At 38.3% G+C, this 22,500-nt stretch overlaps 1 protein-coding gene across 5 annotated transcripts in view; it reads left to right on the top strand.

Moving 5' to 3' along the window:
* LOC137640035 (dnaJ homolog subfamily C member 28) overlaps positions 1-22,500 on the top strand; it is a 379,044-nt gene that overhangs the window by 341,151 nt on the left and 15,393 nt on the right. Inside the window, exon 8 of one of the 5 annotated variants that reach the window (XR_011044297.1) lies at positions 11,346-11,511. The exons of the other annotated variants lie outside the window; for them this stretch is intronic. The gene's annotated coding sequence lies outside the window, so the exon portion shown is untranslated. The remainder of the gene's footprint in view (positions 1-11,345; positions 11,512-22,500) is intronic. 5 annotated transcript variants of the gene reach the window in all.

Below are 22,500 nucleotides of genomic sequence, written 5' to 3'. Positions count from 1 at the left end.
CTGTGGACCTGGCTTGAGTTTCTCTGTCCGTAGCTAGTACGCTGCTGGCAGATAACCTCATATCTTTGAGTGTACCTTAGAGTCCTCCCTTGGACTGCCTTCCATATGCCTTAAGATGGGATATGGTTGAGTGGAAGCCCGAATTTATTTCCCTCTTCCACTGGCACACTCTTTCAGGATGTAGACGTCTTAGTTGATCTTTGCCGTCGTCTATCCTTATCTTTTTCTCCTACTATCAATCATGGGCTACGTCAGCAGTTAATTCTGCCACCAGTTTTGGATAGCTAGGCTAACAGTTCGCTGTTAACCCTTTCCTTGGACATCGTAGACCGATGCCGCTGGTTAGGTCCTAGGTATGTCTGCCGGAAACTATCCTATGCCTTCCATCCAAATATTAAACATTATATGCAGGTCTGGTAGATACCAGCTTGCCGGCATATGCCGGACTAGCCTAATATGCTGACAATGCCGGCAAGGCTGACTTTGTCGGCCACTTATATTATTATTTTATTGCCGGCAGGTTCGACTAGACACTGGCCTGTCGGCATAAGCTAGCTAGCCCATCATGCCGACGTTGCCGGCGGGACCGGCAGTGTCGGAGAGGCCGGCAGTGTCGGCAGGGCCGGCATTGCCGGCAGGCCCGGCATTGCCGGCAGGCCCGGCAGTGTCGGCGGGGCCGGCAGCATTGACGGCATACTGCCGCCGACAACTGCTGTGCCCAGGAAAAATTATTATTTTTTCCAGCCTACAAGTGGTTCTTGTACAGCCATTTGTGAGACCATCATATAGAGAGATGATTCTCTTCTATAACAATGGTTATATCCATTTAATATTATCCACTATATTGAACATTTTAAGAGGATGTGTCAAGAAGACACTAAATATCTTAGATATTGCCTCTACAATTATTTAATTCTTTATGAATTTTTTAGTTCAATATGGGGGGGGGGGGTCATAGCGAATGGCTGATCGGGAAACACATGTGGGTGTCTTTCCTTCCATAGCTTACCCTATCCAAGCTAAATATTATAACTGTTGTTATGTTGAAATCAGAAGATTTCACAGAAAACTCATTTGCTTTTCTTTTATTTACAGGAGGAGCATCCTGAGTGCGGGAACAACTTTTGTAAGGTCCGCAGCAAGGACTTCTACGGACATGGCGTGTGTAGGTCTCACACAAGCTGTTCCATCACCAAAGGGGCTCTCAAGTACTGGGACCCGAAGGTATGTACCGTGTGTGAGGAGTTGGTTAAGGAGGCTTTTGATGAACAAAAGTCTACCGAGTCTAGGGATGCAGCTAGGGCTGCACTGCTTAAATGGGTAAGAGGTTTTCAAAAGAACACCTCGGGCCCATACCTTCCTAATGCCAGGATGAGGGACTGTCTCTTCTCTGGAGCGCGTGATGAGGCTATCATCCCCCAGACGAAACCTGCAATCCCTTTGGTGCAGATTCAGGTTCAGAAGCCTAAAGAACCTGATGTTACGGATACTTTGGAAAGTATCCATTTAGACGACAATATGTCTGTCGTCTCTGAGGAGACCGAGAAGAATCTCCTTGTAGAAGAGTTAGACCAGGAGGCAGTAGTCCCTCCTGCTAGTGATGTGGAGAACGTCGAAGTGGCTTCGGTTTCTTCGGCTGTGGTGGCTGAGCCAGCACCCTCAACATCTTCACAACCGCCTCATCTGGAGACGATTACTAGTACTCTCCAGTCCTTAATGTCAATGGTTTATGACTTACAGAAGAAGTCTACCGTGAAAGAGACCACTTTCCAGACAGAAATTGAGCAGTTAGTTTCTTCACGCCTAGCCCCGAAGAAGCTAAACGTTAAGGACCTTCCTGCATTCTCCCACGTTAACCCGTGGAGGTATGCGGAACATATGCCTATGTCAGCAGGCAGGATCTTCCTCTCGGAGAAACTGGGTTCCATTCCAGTGGAGGAGATTGAGTTTTGGCCCAGCAGAGGGGTCTACCCGGACTGTTATGTCCGGCTCAAAAATGAACCGGTAGCCAAAGAAGAGACGGAGCCCAAAGAAGTGATTGTCTTTGAGCTCGCTAAGGCGCAAGCTATGCTTACGTCAAACCTAAAAGAGAGGGCATTCACTAGCTCAAAGGTGCCGGCTTTGAGCAAGAAATACCCATCATTTATTGCTGACCCTCAACGTGCTTTTCCCTTTATGGATAAAGGGCTTAAAGCAGCCCTGAAGGCGGCGAGGGCAGGAAAACCCTGTCCCACACTAGAAGAATGCAAGCCTTTCTCCCTTGCTTTCCCTTCAGATGATAAAGACTGGAAGGACGTTCATGTTACCTTCTCAGTCGGGAAGCTGGAGGCCGATATCACTGGACGACAGTTCAGCGAGGACCTCCCAAACCTGTTTCTCTTAAAAAGAGAACACGAGACTAAAGAACGCCTGGCTGCGTCTATGTCTCTCCAAACAGGGCTAGAAACAATGGCTAGCATTCCCGATACCCCTGACATGTATATGGTCTTTGCCAAGGCTCACTTGGCTACAGTAACTAAGGACCTGTACAACTTTGTCAGAGCCAGGACGGCTTGTAGAGAGTTCGTGTTTGCTTCCGCCTCCATAAAACACGAACCCAGGAAGCTCATAGGTTCTAATATCTGGGGAAAAGACCTCTTTCCTAGTGATGTGGTCAAAGAGGTCGTAGATAAGGCTGCCTCGGAGAACAGAAATCTAATCTCCAAGTGGGGATTATCCTCAAATAGGAAATCTTCGGCTGAAGGAGGTCCCCAGCCGAAGAACAAGTCTAAACGACCTCGGTTGCCCTCTCAACCAAGACAGCAACACCAACAGCTTCCTGTGGACAGTGGCACAACCTACCACCACCTTTCAACTGGTGCCCCAAACACTGGCGACTGTTCGCCAGTTTTCACCCCAGCCTTTGAAAGGCAATCGGCTTCTTTTAAGCCAAAGTCTCGAGGATCCTTTTGAGGTTCCTCTAGACGCCCCTTCAGAAGAAGAGGCTACAAGGGTGGACGTGGCCAAGGAGGTAAATCCTCCAACCAGCACTCAAAGTGAGATGCTGCCGGTAGGAGGGAGACTTTTCCATTTTCAGGATCGGTGGACCTTCGATCCTTGGACCCACAGCCTGATCAAGATGGGACTAGGGTGGAGTTGGAACCCGACTCCACCAAGCTTTCCTCATTTCCTCCAACCTTCAACCCCAGTTTTGGAAGAATATGTTCAGGAATTACTGGACAAGAAAGTAATACGGAAAGCAAAGTCCATCAAGTTTCAAGGAAGGCTATTCTGTGTTCCGAAAAAGGATTCGGAAAAGCTCAGAGTCCTTCTGGACTTATCTCCACTCAACAAGTTCATTGTGAACTACAAGTTCAGAATGCTGACGCTTCAGCACATAAGGACCCTTCTGCCCAAAAGGGCATACACAGTCTCCATAGACATGACGGATGCGTACTGGTATGTACCAATCAACCGTCAGGTTTCCCCCTACTTAGGGTTCAAGCTCCAGAAAAGAAGATATGTCTTCAGAGCCATGCCCTTCGGTTTGAACATCGCACTGAGAATATTTACAAAGCTTGCGAACGCAGTTACTCAACAACTACGCCTCAAGGGTGTTCAGGTAATGGCTTACCTGGACGACTGGCTGGTGTGGGCAGCATCCAAGGAAGAATGCGTGCAAGCCTCCATAAAGGTGATCCAGTTCCTAGAGTATCTAGGGTTCAAGATAAACTTGAAAAAGTCTCGGCTGTCTCCAGCTCAAAAGTTCCAGTGGCTGGGAGTTCACTGGGACTTACAGTCACATTGCCTCTCGTTGCCGATGGCAAAGAGAAAGGAGATAGCAGGAGCCGTCAAAAATCTTCTTCAATCCCGAAGAATATCAAGAAGACAACAGGAGGGAGTGTTGGGGTCTCTCCGGTTTGCCTCTTTGACGAACCCACTTTTGAGAGCACGACTAAAAGATGCATCAGGGATCTGGAGAAAATTCGCTTACAACGATCGAAGAGATCTACTAAGACCACTACCAAGTCGTCTACGTTCAATTCTCAAGCCATGGTCGGAAGTGAAGAGCTTAAGAGGAAAAGTACCCTTGCAACCACCCCCTCCTGCAGTCACCGTCCACACGGATGCCTGAAAGGAAGGATGGGGGTGTCATTCTCATCATCGAAAGGTACAGGGAACTTGGTTCCCCCTCTTCAAGTCCTTCCACATCAATTACCTGGAAGCCATGGCAGTGTTTCTTTCCCAGAAGAAACTGAAACTTCGCCACTCTATCCACATTCGTCTGGTTCTATACAGCAAAGTGGTCATGTGATGCATAAATCGACAAGGTTCAAGATCGCCTCAGCTAAATCATGTGATACTAGCAATCTTTCATCTGTCCAAGAAGATGAAATGGCACTTATCAGCAATCCACCTTCAAGGATTCCGCAATGTGACAGCGGACGCTCTATCCAGGTTCAGCCCGATAGAGTCCGAATGGTCCCTAGACGCAGGATCATTCTCGTTCATATTGAACAAAGTCCCAGGATTACAAGTAGATCTCTTCGCAACGAGCGACAACAAGAAGTTGGCCCGGTACGTAGCCCCGTACGAGGATCCTCTAGCGGAAGCTACGGACGCAATGTCCCCGGATTGGAACAGGTGGTCCAGGATTTACCTGTTCCCACCAACCAACCTTCTGTTGGAAGCACTCGACAAACTGAGATCCTTTCGGGGATGGGCAGTGATAGAGGCCCACAAGTGGCCAGGCAGTGTATGGTTTCCGTTGATAACAGAACTACGCCTGAAGCTGATCCCGTTGCTGGAACCAGTTCTGACTCAGCTAGTACAGAAATCGACTGTCTACGCTTCATCAAAGAAAACCCAGAACCTTCATCTCATGATTTTCTCACCCTAGCGGTCAAGAAAAGGTTCGAGATTTCGGCAGACAGTATTAACTTCTTAGAGGAGTACAAGTCAAAGTCAACGAGAAGACAATACGAATCCTCCTGGAAGAAATGGGTGGCCTTTGTTAAGGCGAAGAAACTTCAAGAGATTTCTACGGATTTCTGCTTGTCCTTCTTCATCCATCTTCACGGACAAGGACTAGCGGCTAATACGATTACGACATGCAAATCTGCCTTGGCTAGAACGATTCTTTATGCCTTCCAAGTGGACTTTTCTAATGAAATCTTCAATAAGATTCCGAAAGCCTGTGCTAAACTTCGACCTGCAGCCCCTCCTAGGGCTATTTCATGGTCCTTGGATAAGGTGCTTCATCTGGCTTCGTCCTTGAACAATGAAGATTGCTCGCTAAAAAGACTTGACTCAGAAAGTGATATTTTTATTTGCACTAGCCTCAGGAGCCAGAGTTAGTGAAATAGTGGCCCTCTCGAGGGATGACGGCCACATACAGTTTACACCAAATGGTGAACTAAATCTCTTTCCGGATCCGACGTTTCTCGCCAAGAATGAGCTACCCACTAAGAGATGGGGCCCCTGGAGAATCTGCCTTCTGAAGGAAGAAGCATCTCTCTGTTCAGTGGAATGCTTAAAGGTCTATCTTCGTAGAACTTCAGACTTTAGGGATGGCCAACCTTTTAGGGGAGAGACTTCTGGTTCGACATTATCTTTGAAACAGATAAGGGTGAAAATCACTTACTTTATTCGCAGAGCGGATCCTGATAGTACACCCGCAGGTCATGATCTGAGAAAGGTTGCCTCGTCTCTCAATTTTTTCCTAACTATGTCGTTTGATAATCTGCGTGCTTATACTGGTTGGAAGTCCTCCAGAGTATTTTTCAAGCACTATGCGAAGCAACTGCAAGAAATAAAACTTCTTGTGGTGGCTGCAGGCTGTGTATTAAAGCCTGTAGTTTGATTACTGCGAAGGACAGTGCACTAATTGGGACTGTTAGTGAAGGGTGTACATGATAGACTTCGGTATATCATGATATTGAGTGTCGATATGGACATTATATACTGTCTTACTCAGTTAAGTGAACTTAAGCATAATATTTAACATGTGTGCCAGCATATTTATGTGTGATGTTTTTAGTAATAACAATTATTGAGATTTCCTATTTCATAGAGTGGCAATGTTTCTCTGGTAGACGAAACCTATTTATTTTGTTATTACCATTATGCTTTTTATGTCTATGTATAGCATAAAATATATGATTTAATCATAACTTCTGTGTTTCTTGTTAATGAACTATGGAAGGAATCTTTGCGTCTATCTCGCCGTAAGATTATTTGATTATATTCAGAGCATCCTTGATCCTCTTGAGATCTTGAGGGACAAGATCCCTTGTTATGCAAACAGATAAGTTTGGTTGTACTATGTTTGTTACTGTATTATGATTCCTACGTGAACATAAACTTGTCTGATTGGCAGACCTGGGAGGTACAGTACACTATTCAGTACCTGATACAAACTACTCTTTACGTATATATGACACAATATACTTCTGTTTGCTAAATTGTTCCTTGAACTCACAATCCTTGGGTTTTTTCCTAGAGTCTATACAGACTTTCCCTGTAGGGGGCAGGAAAAACTGGCACATGACATGCTCAGTTGATTGATGTATTGCGGTAACATCAAGTGTCTTTGGTCTTTATATCCAATTAGGAAATAGTCAACTCGAGATAACGGCACAATTAAATCCACAGATACATTAATGCTCTGGTAAACTTCCCTCAGCACGACATGGCCTAAGCCCAAAAAACGGATTTTGAGCGTAGTGAAAAATCTATTTTTGAGTGAAAGAGCCATGTCGTCCTGATGGACCCACCCTCCTTTGGTTAAAGGGTGTTTATCCCTCCCTATGGTACTGTATCTGTAATAAATACTTTAAAAGCTACGGAAGAATGTTTGGTGGCGCCGCGTAGCGGTGGAAGCCTGAACTATTTTACAGTACATTAGGAGAGTCGAGTGTTTACCTCTCTAAGACTCTCCTATTTTTCTTGCCACATTCCCTCTCGTAATGAAAGGCTATTTGGGGTGTAAATAGCTATGAGACGTGTCAAGATACGTCCTTACGTGATATCCCTTGGAGAGATTTAAGGGATACTCACTCCAGGAGTTAGAATTCTGGGTACCTTCGGTAAATTCTCTGGGATATATCACTGTAGTCACATATAACTTAGGAAGCTACCAACGAAGGAACTTCCATCAGGACGACATAGCTCTTTCACCCAAAATTAGATTTTTCACTACGCTCAAAATCCGTTATATATATATATATATATATATATATATATATATATATATATATATATATATATATATATGTGGATGAAAATCAACACCATATCATGCTCAAATAGAATTGAATTTCCATCAAACTGGGATCGAATCCTAGCCTCTTCAAACGAAAGGCCAGGTCACTTCCAACCATACTACTAGAGTTTCAAAAGAAGTCAGAACATAACTTCTAACTGTAATTCAGGATTTACCTGGCGAGATATCAGTCTCTTACCAGCGAGTTTTTCTCAACATCCGGGCCCACCAGGTGACACAGTTGATGGCATTTAATTTGAATTATCCCTAATGAGTCAATATGAATGAAAGACAACACACTATCGTGATCAAATAGAAAAAAAAATTATCTCATAGTGGGATCGAACCCTAGCCTCTCCAGATGAAAGTCCAGGTCGCTTCCAACCATGTCACCAGAGGCTCAAAACAACTCGGAACCTAACTGCAATTCAGGATTTATCTGATGAGACATCAGTCTCTTACCAGCGAGTTTTCCCCGACTTCCTGGCCCACCAGGTGAAACAATTGATAGCATTTAATTTGAAGGGGCTAGAGTTTGATCCCAGTATGAGATAGAAATTTGTTTCTATTTGAGCATGATATTGTGTTGATTTTCCTCCATATTGACTCATTAGGGATAATTCAAATTAAATTCTATTAAATGTGTCACCTGGTGGGCTAGAAAGTCGGGAAAATCTCGCTGGTAAGAGACTGATGTCTCACTAGATAAATTCTGAATAGTAGTTAGCAGATAGGTTCCGACTTCTTTTGAGGCTCAGGTGGCACGGTTGGAAGCAACCTAGCCTTACATTTGAAGGGGTAGGGTTCGATCCCAGTATGAGATAGAAATTTATTTCAATATATATATATATATATATATGTATATATATATATATATATATATATATATATATTTATATGAATATATATATATTATATATATTATATGTATATATACATATATATATATATATGTATATATATACTATATATATATATATATATATATATATATATATATATATATATATATACTGTATATATGAATATATATATATATATATATATGTATTTATATATTCATATATATATATATATATATATATATATATATTTATATATGAATATATATATAATATATAATATATATATGTATATATATATATATATATATGTATATATATATATGTGTGTGTGTGTGTGTGTGCATATGACAAAAACTTCAGCAATATTGAAAGCCCTTCAAACACAAGAAATAGATGAATCATATGTTAAAACGCTTTAAGATATCTATACAGGACATACAGGAATCATAAAACTACATAAGTATAATGAGAAAATCCCAACTGAGAAAGAGGTTATTATTATTATTATTATTATTATTATTATTATTATTATTATTATTATTATTATTATTATTATTATTAGCTAAGCTACAACTCTAGTTGGAAAAGCAAGATGCTATAAGCCCAAGGGCTCCAACACCCCATATCTCTTAAATTATTCACAGCCTGGCAAGAAGGTTTTAAGAATTATATTGGGAAACTGTAGGAGTTACTATTAAAGGGGATTACTCTCCATAATATATAAAATATTTACACAGATAATATTAGGCCAAATAGACAGAGAGCTGGGCTTTAATCAACCAACAGAGCAGGCAGGCTTTGGAAGTGGGTATTCAACAACTGACCATCTCCAGGTAATTAACCAGATAATGAAAAAATCAAGAGAATATGACAAACTACTATGGATGGCATTAATTGATTATGAGAAAGCTTTTGATTCTGTCAAAATTTCAGCAGTAACGAAAAGCCTTTTAAAGACAAAGAATAGGTGAATCTTAACTTAGAACACTTGAAGATATCTATACAGGAAGTACAGCAATCCTAAAGTACATACAGAAGTGAGAAAATTCTGATTGAGAAAAGGAGTTAGACAGGGAGACCTCATCTCTTCTAAATTATTCACAGCGGGCCTAGAATTATTTTTTCTTGAAAATTTAGATTGGGAAAATGTAAGAATTATTATTAATGGGGAATACCTTAAAAATTAAAGATTTGCAAATGGCATAGTTCTTTTTAGTGAGTCATGGGAGGAATTGCAAAAGATGATAGAAGATTTGATTAGAGAAAGCAGAAATGTAGGGCTTAAAATGAGTGAGTAAAATTAAGATATTGTTCAATGAAAATATAGAGACAATAAATAAGGGTTATGGACGAACCTCTAGAGATTGTTAATGAATATACGTACTTGGACATACATTAATTGTTTCCCCAGGACATGAGACCGACATTAAAAGAAGTATAAGCATGGGATGAAGGGCTTTTGGTAAACAAAATGGGATTATGAAAAGTAAAATGCCATTTTCTCGAAAAAGAGAGGTATTTAATTAGATGGTTCTATCAATATTGATTTATCAAAAGCTTGGAACCTTACTAAAGCCTTAGAACATGAGCTAAGTACAACTCAAGAGCTAATGAAAGAATGATTATGGGAATAACACTAAGAGACTGAAAAGAGCAACATGGCTACAAGAGCAAGCTAAAGCAGAGGAAATTCTAACTACTCATAAGAAAAGGAAATGGACATGGGTAGGACATATAATGAAAATAATAGATAATAGATGGACATTAAGAATAGCAAAATGGGTTCCTTGAGACTGCAAAATAAGCAGGGAAAGGAAGAGAAGACAATGGATAGACAAGTGAAGAAAATTTGTGAGTTTGAACTGGAATAGAAAGACCATAAACAGATGGGAGTGGAAGGACATGTTTGAGGAATTTGACCTGCGGTGGACTATTTATGGCTAATTAGGTTATATATATATATATATATATATATATATATATATATATATATATATATATATATATATATATATATATATACATATATATATTTATTATGATTTGCTATACAGAGTAAATATTTGTCCGGTAAGTTTTAAAACAAACTGTTACTGTAACAGTTTATTGTTCAAAAGTTTGTTTTAGTTAAAAGCATTGTTCTTAAGTTTCATAGTCGATTCGTGGTAGTAGTCTACATCCTTCTGTATACAAATCACCATCATTGCAACTACAATATATTCTCAGCACCAAAAAATAGATTATTGCAGAAGATTCTTTATATAGAATCTTCATTGTGTTATTGCACTAGAATATATATATATATATATATATATATATATATATATATATATATATATATATATATATATATATATAACAGATAAGTAGTAGGTTGGCCAAGGCTCCAATAACCCATTGAGATGCTACAACTTGAGAGTGATTGAGTATATTAAGTGGCCAGACAGTACTGCATTGGATACCTCTCTCTGGTTACAGCCCTTGTTGTCTTTGCCCACACATACACTGAATAGTCTAGCCTATTCTTTCCACGTTTTTCTCTGTCCTCATATACATAACAACACTGATATTACCAAACAATTATTCTTCACTCTAGGGGTAACTACTGCTCTGTAATCAGTCTGTGGTTACTTTTCTCTTGGTAAGGGTAGAAAAGACTCTAGCTATGGTAAGCAGCTCTTCTAGGAGAAGGACACTCCTAAATCAAGCCATTGTTCTCTAGTCTTTGGTAGTGCCAGAGCCTGTGTATCATGGCCTCCCACTGTCTTGGATTAGCGTTTTCTTATTTGAGGGTACACTTAGGCATGCTGTTCTATCTTGTTTCTCTTTCTCTTGTTTTTTAAAGTTTTTTACAGTTTATATGTAAAGGATCTAATTTATTGTTGTTACTGTTCTTAAAATATTTTAAGTTGATTGTTTATTACTTTTCTTGTAGTTTATTTATTTCCTTGTTTCCTTTCTTAACTGGGCTATTTTTCAATGTTAGAGCCTTTGGGCTTATACTGTAGCATCTTGCTTTTCCAACTAGGGTTATAGTTTACTTTGTAATAATAATAATAATAATAATAATAATAATAATAATAATAATCATAATGATAATACCATAACCTCACCTTTTGAAGCATCTGATATAATTGGCAATTAATAGAGGGTAAAAATAGTAAGCTACACATGATAGTTATGTATTAAACAACTGCAGAGTACTAACACAAACTTTTCGGTATTTTTGATGGAAATAATTTCAATTTCTCTTCTAGAGCTATCAAAAGGAAATCAATATATAGACAAATCCATAAATAATGGCTCAGAATGCACGGAAGATAATTACCCCGTGGTAAAATTAACAGGATTTTAAAATCTTCTTTCTCCGCCAAGGATGTGTTTCGCATTTCGACAAGTTCAACAATGAAGGTATTACTCGAAGTAAGTTTTGCAATTGGTAGTATTTAGTGGAATGATGTACTGTTTGTTTTCATATAATAATGTTCTGGAATACAATTACCATTACTATTATCATCGTCATTATTATTAACAAGTAGTTCAAGAAATAACATTTCTGTTCCTTATGAATGTAGTAGGTTTTTATAGTAAGAATCGTGTTTATGCAAAGAATTGCCTACAAATATCTCTTGAGGCTGAGAACATATAAATGCAGTAAGGGTGATTTCAATTGAAAAAGATGCAAGCTACGTTCAAGAATCGACTATGAAACTCTTAAGAACCTTGTTGCTTACTAAAGCAAACTTTTAAAAAATAAACTATATTTGTAAGATTCAGTTTCAATGCTTACAGGACAAATATTTAATTTTCATATTCCATTATATATATATATATATATATATATATATATATATATATATATATATATATATATATATATATATATATATGTGAGAATCAGTTTCAATGCTTACAAGACATTTACATTTCATAACCCATATATATGTATATATATACATATATATATATATATATATATACATATATATATACATATATACTGTATATATATACATACATATATATATATATATATATATATATATATTAAATATATATATATATATATATATAAATATATAAATATATATATATATATATATATATACATATATATATATATATGTATATATATATATATATATATATATATATATATATATATATAAGATGATCCTGTATCTTGGAACCAAACATATGATATTATGTATTACAACTGGCAAGCTAAACAACCACTCGAGTTCCAAACTCACCTGTTTTCTTTTACATTAAATCTGTTACACTTGGAAATATTAATACCCGAGCTCTGAGACAATTAAATAACTCCCAGACAGCAATATATAAAAACACTGAATATCCAAAGGTCTCATAAGTACACTCAAAACAAAATTGGATAATTATTCTTAAGACTTATTCAAAACCACCTTTTATTTCCATTCTTAACTGGATACGAGTAACTATGTAAATAACACTGATTGAAATAATACACTCTTTACAAAAATAAATATATTCTATATAAATTACAACACTTTGAAAAGAATTTACATAAAACAAATAAATCACTCGAAATATTATGTATGAACAAAACTTAGATTAAGACAAAAATGTTGCGATCTGAAAATTATATAATCAATTGACTTGAAATATTAAATCTGAATAAACATTAAAAGAAATAATTACACTCTGAAAATTATATAATCACTTCACTCGAAATATTAAATCTGTATAAAACCTTAAACTAAGACAAAAGAAATAATACTTATGAAAATTATACAATCACGTCTTTCACTTGAAATTGAATTTTACTCACAATTTAATTAGTCTTAACACTCAATGAGTATAGTTAACCAGATAACAATACAAATACCTTTCGCGTTACTACAGGGCCAGTTACAAAAACTCTAAGAGAATTTTCATAAATGCTCACTATGTTTACAAAAACCCATCACAACAAAACTTTGATGTTTCACTGAACATTTTAAAACAATATACTGAGAGACATATGAGAGAGAGAGGGGGAGATGGCTATGACTTAAGGGTGGAATTCTCTGTCTGATCTATGCACCTCTGGGGTTGCCCTTATATGAAACGTAGCTACTTCCAGAATATTCCCAATAGATCTGGAAGCGTGTGGGTTGGCCTAACAGTGCCACCAGAGTTATCAACTAGATAAAAATGTCAAGAGACGAAAAGGCAACTCTCACTCTCAGCTGCTCCGCCCACCCACTGTTCTCGGAAATAAAAAAAGAAAAGATAACATTTAACACGTATTTTCGAGATCCTTTCAAAGCACATGGCAGACTAAGAATTGGGTATTTTCTCTCATTACCTCATAAAAATATAAAAAAAAAAATTTATATAAGCCCTTGCTGCTATTTCGTATGGTCACATATCACTCTCAAACAGCTTACATAAAACTTTGTAACAAAAATACGTGAAATAAATAATTAATTCTTAAAAATAACGTAAATCTACATATACTGACTTGAATTAAGAATAAGAGGAAATTAACGACGAAAGTCTTACCTAATTTACATACAAAAGTTACGTCTACATGAGAAGAACTCATGTTACGGGCTAGTTCTTCACCTCTTCAATGCACATATGAAAACTTGTATAAAATACTTTAATAAACTGCTGTTATTTACTCTACACTAGACCAACTTCATAAGATAGCTCACCCAAAAAAAAAAGATTATTTATTCTGGGCCTGAATCCATCAATTCAGCCCTAGATAAATAATCTGCAACCACATTATCTTTAGCTGATATATGCTTTACATTAATACAATAAGGTTGCAAACATAATGACCCCCTAGTTAACCTTTGATTATTATTTTTCATCTTATTAACAAAAGGTAAAGTATTATGATCCAAATACACTGAAATCTCTTCATTTTGTGATCGATTCACATAGATTGAAAATTGTTTATTGCTGCACTTAGCACCATCAGTTCCGTTTCAACTGTCGAGTCGACTCATTGCTGCTTCTACAGCTTCGACGACATAAAACAAACAGGGTGAAGAATTCCTTCCTTACCTTCTTGCAATAAGACAGCTCCAATCCTGTTATCCGATGCATCCACTTGGATAAGGAATTTTTTGTTGAGACCCGGTCCTTGAAGTTTGGGTTTCAAAGTTAATATGTAATATGGCCTTCCTCAGATTTTTCCTGTTTCCTTGTATCTTGATAAGGTAGGTCCAGTCACTGCTCTCCTCCAAAATCCAGAATAGTTCTGGGAACTCGTTGGTGAAAGGGAATCTCCTTTTCGATGAACAGATCAATACCTGACGTCCTACCGCCACCTGTCTGTTCGTACTCTTCATACCAAACCTTTTCTTCATTATCCTTGACTCGTCTTCATGCCTTATAGGGAAAATTTCCTTATCTGGCCGATCGTTTTCCTCAAATCCTTGACATCTTCTCCTTCCGTTTCCTCTCGGTCCTTCCATTTTTCTGCTAACATTTTAATCGGTCCTCGTACTTCTCGTCCAAATACCATTTCATTTGGGTTACATTCCATGCTTTCTTGATGTGCATTACGTACCTCAAACAACAACAGTAGTCCGATGTCCCATTCATTCCCTGTTTCGTTGCAGAACTTTGTTAACATACTTTTCAAAGTTTGATGAAACCTCTGTAATGCACCTTGGGTCTCCAGATGATAAGCAGTTCATAGTTGTTGTTTCACATCCAACAGTTTCATTACATCCTGAAAAAATGCGTTCCTCGGTCACTGAACAATTTCTGGAATACCAAACTTAGTAAAAAAGTTTAATAACATCTCGTGATTATTTTGGAACTGATATTCCTGACAGGTATGGCTTTGGGGTATCTCGTCACTGGACACATCAAAGTGTACATATATTCGGCACCTTTTTTTGTCCTTGGTAAAGGTCCCACAATGTCGATCATTACCTTGCTGAAGGGTTCTCCTCGCACTTCTATCGGGTTTAAGGGAGCTTTCTCATGTCCTTATGCATGCAAGGACAGAAAAAGTGTTTCATAATCTTCTCCATTGTCATTCTAATCCCCATATGTCCCATCTCGTGCACTATGGCGATCATCTGTCTTCTCCACTGTGCAGGAATTAATATCTGGCGATATATTCCCCATTCGGCATTCCCAGGGATATCGCCGGGTCTATGCTTCCTCATAAGCAACCCATCCTTAAGATAATAACAGGTCGGAGACTGCTGTGCCTTCGTCTCATCCACCACACGATACAATAACTCTGTTAACATTGCATCCATCCGTTGTAATCCAATCAGCCATTTCCTACTCATTTGTCCTACTTCTAATGCTGAGTTTTCTATTTCTTCCAGATCCATTTCTTCTTTGTCATCTTGTCCACTCGTTGGTCGTTCCTCTTCGCTCGGGCTTGCTCGGGAGTTCTCCCCTTGTGTACCATCAAGGGAATCCTTCACTTCGGAAAACAAATCCTCCAAGTTCATCGCTCCTTCGATTTCTTTTTCTTCTTTAGCAATCACTTTCTTCGTCATACTCCTTGTTGTCACACAACTTGGAAACAGATATGGGTATACCTTCTCGAGTTCAGTCGTAGGACTATACTTCAATGGTTTCTCCGTTACAATGGGACAAGGCACAAATGGCGCTCCACCAACCTCATTACCCAGCAGAATGTCTACTCCTTCGACAGCCAACGAATCCTTAACCGCAAAGTCAAAATTACCTGTCACCAACTCGCATGACAGTTTCAAATGGCAAATAGGGGTAACTTCTTCACCTCCTATTCCCTTCAAAATAACCGAGTCTCCTGTGAGAGACTGTTCCACCAACGGGTGTACTCCTCGTACCACCACACTATGGTAACAGCATGTGTCGCGCAATATCCTGACCTGGGTTTGCTCACTCCCGTCTATTGCTTCTAACATACCTCCATAAATACATGGTTTAAAGCTATCCACACTGTTTGTGTTTGTCCTGTTTGTTGTGTAAATGTTGTCTGGTTTAGTTTCCTCTTCAACCTCTCTCGATTGTTTCTTCTTCTTCGCATTCTGTGAATTCGAATTATCCTTAATCCCTTGAGCGACTGCTTTCAGTTGGCTTGACCAACATTCCTTACTGATATGGCCTATCTTGCCACACTTAAAACAGACAATATCAACCTTCTGCACATCTTTCATGATACTTAAAGGAGGAGGATTCGACAATTGCTGCTGTGGTACTATCACATTCTGCCTAGGAACAGTACCAGTGCTACTTGAGCTGTAACTATTGAACTCTTTTATGTAGTTATTACTGAACTGATTTGCATGATTCGGCAAATACTTGACACTTGGTCGGGCCGACGGTTGAAATTTCATGGCCGAGGAGGGTTTATGACTGATAATATAATCTTCACTCAGCGAAGCGGTTTCATCAAGTTTCTTCACCTCTCTCTCTCTCAAGTACGTTCGAATATGTTCAGGAATTCCTAGTAGATACTGCTCTAGTATTATCAATTCTTCTAAATCAGCCTTCTACTTTATGTTAGCAGCCTCTGTCCATCTCCTAAAACATCGTCGTACCTTATAAGCGTAATCCAGAAAAGTAATTTTCTCATCCTTCCTCTAACTTTGGAACCTTTCATGATAATATTCAGGGGTCATCTGATACACTTGCAACATGCTCCTTTTTACTTCTTGATACTCCTTTCTCTGGTCCTGAAATAAGGATGAACAAGCACTGCAGCCCTTCCCAATCAATACACTCTGCAATAACTCAGACCATTTATCTTATGGCCATTTCATCGGCGATGCGACTATTTCAAAATGATATGAGAACTCGTCTGGAGCCTCTTCTGTGAACCTTGGAATTAACCTCTGGACATCCGACACATTAAACACGGGATTGTGCTTAACAGGGGTCGCCTCTGTCTGCTTTGCCGACTGAGCACGAGCATTCAACAGCTCCAGCTCCCTCGCAAGTCATGCAATCTCTCTTGCCTCCTCCTTCTCCCTTTCTTCTATTCTCCTCGCATGTCTTGCAACTTCTCTGTGTTCTTCCTCTCGTCTTGCTTCCATTTCCTTCGCATGTCATTCATCTTCTGCATGTCTTTCTTCTCATATTGCTTCCATTTCTTTCCGTCCTCTCTCTCTTTCTTCTTGTTCTGCCATCATCTTCAACTTAAGCAAATTATTTTCCGCTGTAATTTTCTCTTTGTCTTCTCCGTATTGGTGACACTCCGTTGACACACGAGTTTCTGCTGAAGGGCCAACACCAACCATATTGTGACGACTGTTTAGTACCTCTAACAGTGAGGTATTTGTTGACCGAATGCCCCAATTATAATAACTTAAGGAATAGATATGTGTTTGAGGCTCAAGGTGAGGGTGGTAGGTTCATCCTTACCAAGATTCTTGGACATGATGTGTCCTACTATGCAAGTGGCATTTTTAGATTTATTTCAGAAGCAAGTCTTTTGAAAACTATCTAACTTTTATAATGACATTAAAATTTTATGGTTTTAATTGAATATTCTTTTAATTTTTTATATAAAATAAATGATATCGGCGTCAATGACCTTAGATGTCAGGATGCCTGAAAACTAAATCAATCAATCAATCAATCAATTGTTGAATCTCAGCCTCAACATCACTATCTGCTTTCATGCCTTCAGTTTGTAGGTCAACTGGTCCTTGCTTTGCTAAAATTTCTTCCCCAGCTTCCTCCAACAGTTCACGAGCTGCTACAATGTTTTCTTACGACAACTTTTCATAGTTTATCAACGCTTCTAAGGATAGACACTTGATTTAGGCTTTAATCATTCCACTCGTTGCATGGCTACCACATGTCCTCAAAATAGAGAGCCACTGAGCTTTAGTTACATTAGCTTCTGACAATTCCTGAACATTTGGGTTATTTAAAAACTCTTGGATGTTAAAATGTGCCATCTTGCTCTTTAACAGATAATTTTATACATCTCCAAAAATATATCCTAACAATACACAAAATCCTATCTACACTGAATTGTTCAAAACCTATAATCAAAACATGGACTTGTTATCACCAATATATAAAGCAGACTCGCTCGATCCCAAGGGTGGGTGTTGGAACCAAAAATATATTATTTAATGGCTCCTGGGTCTGGGCACCAAAATTATATTATATAACATGGTCCCGTATCTGGGAACCAAACATATAATATTTTATATTACGGCTGGCAAGCTAAACAACCTCTCAAATTCCAAACTCACCTGTATGATTTTACATTAAATCTGTTACACTTGGAAATATTAATACCTGAGCTCTGAGACAGTTAAGTAACTCCTTGAGTGCAATCAAAACAAAACTGGGTAATTATTCTTAAGACTTATTTAAAACCACCTTTTACTTTGATTCTTTACAAGATACGAGTGAGTATGTAATAAACTCTGATGATTGAAATAATACACTCTTTACAAAAATAAATATATTCTATATAAATTACAACACTTTGAAAAGAATTTACATAAAACAAATAAATCACTCGAAATATCAAGTCTGAACAAAACTTAGATTAGGACAAAAATGTTACGATCTGAAAATTATATGATCAATTGACTTGAAATTTTAAATCTGAATAAACTTTAAAAGAAATAATTACACTCTGAAAATTATATAATCACTTGACTCGAAATATTAAATCTGTATAAAATCTTAAACTAAGACAAAAGAAATAATACTTATGATAATTATATAATCACTTGTTTCACTTGAAATTAAATTTGACACTATTTAATTAGTCTTTACACTCAATGAATATAGCTAAAAAAATAACAATAGAAATACCTTTCACGTTACTACAGGGCCAGTTACAAAAACTCTTAAGAGAATTTTCATAAATGCTCACTATGTTTACAAAAACCCGTCACTACAAAACCTTGATGTATCACAGAACACTTAAAACTATACACTGAGAGTCATATGAGAGAGAGAGGGGGAGATGGCTATGACTAAAGGGTGGAATTCTCTATATGATCTCACCACCCCTGGGGTTGCCTTTACATGAAACTTAGCTACTTCCAGAATATTCCCAATAGATCTGGAAGCGTGGGGGGTTGGTCTAACAGGGCCACCAGAGTTATCAACTAGTTAAAAATGTCAAGAGACTAAAAGGGGTTTCAGGCAACTCTCAGCTGCTCTGCCCACCCACCGTTCTCGGAAATAAAACAAAGATAACATTTATCGCTAGTATTTTTGAGATCCTTCCAAAGCACATGGCAGACTAAGAATTGCGTATTTTCTCTCAAACATGACGCAATACCTCATAAAAATATAATAAACATTTACATAAGCCCTTGTTGCTATCTCGTATGGTGACATAACACTCTCAAACAGCTTACATAAGACTTTGTAACAAAAATACGTGAAACAAAAAGTTAATTCTTAAAAATAACGTAAATTTACATATACTGACCTGATTAAAGAATAAAAGGAAAATAACGATGAAAGTCTTACGTAATTTACATACAAAAGTTACGTCTACACGCGAGGAACTCATTTTACATGCTTGCAATTCACCTCTTCAATGGACATATAAAAACATAAATAATATACTTTAATAAACTGCTTGACTACTATACACTAGACCAGCTTCGTAAGAATATATATACAGTATATATATATATATATATATATATATATATATATATATATATATATATATATATATATATATATATATTTACAGTACATTCTGTAATATAACTGATATATACAAGTTTCATGAGAAAATATATCTATCTTTTTATTCAAAAAATAAATTCTTTAAATAATGCAATGCATACTTCATTAAGTTTCCTCTTTTTGAAAAGAGCAAAAATACTGCGATCTTGTATAAGCAGAAACAATCTCACTGGTGCGTTTTTGTAAATACTGTACTAATGTGAAAATGTTGTTATTATTATTATTATTATTATTATTATCATTATTATTATTATTATTTTTATTATTATTGTTATTATTATCATTATTGTTATTATTATTATTATCAAGAATAATAATAATGATGAAAAGCAGTTGTGACGGGCCGAGAGAAGGTTCTGACTCAAAGACAGGATGAAAGCAACTGAGTGAGTTATTATAGAACACTCTCCTTTATATACAAAAGCTCAAGGCAACAAGAATTTTCATGATTAAAATTGACACCGTTACCGATGAGAAAAACCGACATGTTTTTTCAGGTTCTTTTTAGTAGGAGGGGAGAGCGAAGATACAAACACAAAATGAACTATGTACGATCGTGTGACACACGGTTGGTACATGGCTTCCCCCCTAAAAATTACAAACTGTACATGTTAAATAGGGTGCCCTGAATCTAGAGTGGTAGTAACAAAAACTGCGGCCGATTAGCCGCAGTGAGTGGCTGTAGAAGTCGTTGGTTGGGGCGCGAGCGAGTGGTGGATGATGGGTGGCTTTGTTGCCGCTCCGGCTCGTCACGGTGTAGGCGTTTGTGTCCTACGGCATTCATAGGTGTGTCCTACAGCATTCATAGGTGTGTGTGTCCTACAACATTCATAGGCGTGTTTGTCCTACGGCATTCATAGGCGTGTGTGTCCTACGGCATTCATAGGTGTGTCCTACGTCATTCATAGGCGTGTGTGTCCTACAGCATTCACGTCAGCTTCAGTTAAAGTTGAATAGGTGTCCTCTTCGTCAGGAGTGGAGGCATTGATGGAGGTTTTGTAGGTCATGAAGTGGCTGTCCATAAGGGTATGGCAGCGCGTATAGGTTCGAGTAAACGGCTTACCCTAAGGGCATGAAGTAGGTTCACCTCACGAGGAGAGCCGTCTGCGGCAGGTTGCAGGCGAGTGATACTGGTCATTTTCCCAAGGGTGAGCGAAGCCCCTTGGTCCCCCAACGGTTATTGAGAGAGCTGAAAAAGCTTTGTTATACGGGCGGCTGGCGACGGCGAGTACTGCTGCAGAAGGTATGCATTGGCGGCGTCATAGTAACGGTGGGGGGGGGGGGCGGGAGCAGCGAGTCACTCCGGGGTCACCAATGTGACGGGCCGAGAGAAGGTTGTGACTCAAAGACAGGGTGAAAGCAACTGAGTGAGTGTATTATAGAACACTCTCCTTTATATACAAAAGCTCAAGGTAACAAGAATTTTCATGTTTAAAATTGACACCGTTACCAATGAGAAAAACAGACATGTTTTTTCAGGTTCATTTTAGTAGGATGGAGAACGAAGATACAAGCACAAAATGAACTATGTACGATCGTGTGACACACGGTTGGTACACAGTGTATAAACATTTTAGTTCGTTATACAGTAGGTGCACTTACTGCTTAAAACAAAATAATTACCTGTCAAATCTATTTTCCATTTTTGGGGCTTGACTACCCAAGTAGCCAGGTTAGATGGAGATGTTGAACTCACTCATGCCATTGGCCAGTCTTTGGAGGAGCTTGGGTGCCCTCTTTTTCTCAAAGACTCACATTTCAGCCACTGTAGGTTGTTGGCTGCGGTGACACGAACTTGTCCTCATGTTACAGGGCCCCACTTTACTCTCCTCCCTACTCTCCACCATGATCCTCAGAGGGATAGGTACTCTGTACCTCTTCTGTCTCTAGTTTGATTGGTACCAGATATTTTTTCGCCATCATGACAACTTTCCTAGTCCTTCATCAGCCCCCGATCAAGTTGCTGGTTCCTTCCATGGGGCAAACTGCACTTTTTGTGGGGGCGATGGGTAGATTTCTTGAGCAAACTGCTGAGCTTTCTAGAATCTTAGGATTCAGTATTATTATTATTATTATTATTATTATTATTATTATTATTATTATTGGCTAAGCTGAAACCCTAGTTGGAAAAGCAGGATGCTATAAGTCCAACAGGAACCGAAAACTTGTTCAATCTCAGAAGGGCAGCAAGCCTTCCAGCCTTCCCTTGTGGGTGATAAGTTTGGGTTGCTTGCGCAGTTGCGTACACGAACCTAAATAACATAGTCGGGTCTTAGTAATTACACAGTGTTCTTTCAGTAAGGGTTTGGAATGTTCACTGCGCCTTGCAGAGTCAAGTTCCTCCCATGTGAGTCTCGAATTCTTTGATTATTTCAGTCCTTCTGCAACTTAACCCTTGCATTACCATATTCCTAGTCGCTCTATATGCTGTCAAGATTGCCAGGCAGAATCCTAAGATCCCCCCCTCACTAAATTAAGTGCTCTTAAACAATATCATTTTAATTTGGGAGATGGTGTATCATATTGTATTTACTCTTATATTTTACGGTTATTAGGGATGTATCAGGTCAGTTGGTTAGTTGCATCACAGGATCTCATTAGATGACAGTGTGGTTCCGTTCACTTGCAAGCTCATCACGGGTATATGTTAGTGGGTAATTTTTAATACTCATATTTTTATTTCACTGGCTGTATAAGACTTAAATGTTGTTGTTAGTTATTTGCATTTAGTTAAATAATAAA

Source organism: Palaemon carinicauda, chromosome 4 (assembly GCF_036898095.1).
Source record: "Palaemon carinicauda isolate YSFRI2023 chromosome 4, ASM3689809v2, whole genome shotgun sequence".
NCBI classification, from domain to species: Eukaryota; Metazoa; Arthropoda; class Malacostraca; order Decapoda; family Palaemonidae; genus Palaemon; species Palaemon carinicauda.
Note: the sequence above shows the minus strand (reverse complement) of the source record. Positions and strands in the feature narration are given on the sequence as shown.